Genomic DNA, 624 nt, shown 5'->3' on the forward strand with positions numbered 1-624 from the left:
CAGACCAGTTAAAAGAGACAAATAATTAAAAGCGTGAGACACGTCCAGATTGGCTTGCGACAAGAATTCCATTTTTTTTTTTTTTTCATATTGGAGTCCCTTCTCCCCGGGGAAGTGTCCAAATTGCGTACAAATGCCCTACCCTGCTGGCACCAGATTCGACTATCATAAACAGTGAATTTTTTTATCTCGCACGGTCTTTTGGGAGTCTTATAAAGCCTAACTGTGGCACTAATGTTCCCAAGTAGAATTCAAAATACACCACACTTTCACACTGAGTTTGATATTTTTCTCAAACAACCGCTTTCATATGTTTAACACCCTTCCCACATTCCCTCCGAGAGATACTTCAACTGTAATACTTCGATTTCAAATTTCTCACCCTACCCAGGTTAGGTCAATTTTCTCGTCCTAGACATCGATCTCGGAAGGACCTTCTTGCGTTCTCTTGGGCACCAAAACCAGTTTAGTGCCCAGCCGTGTGCCGCCGAGGCAGGCAGAGTTTGAATTATGGACAGACACAACAATTAAGTTACAGACATTTGATGTTCCGGTCCGTGCGTGGTCGGAAGATACCCAGTAAATAATGCCCATGGGGTTGCCCAAGGAAAATTTGGGTTTTAC

This window comes from Porites lutea, chromosome 12, assembly GCF_958299795.1.
Source record: "Porites lutea chromosome 12, jaPorLute2.1, whole genome shotgun sequence".
NCBI classification, from domain to species: domain Eukaryota; kingdom Metazoa; phylum Cnidaria; class Anthozoa; order Scleractinia; family Poritidae; genus Porites; species Porites lutea.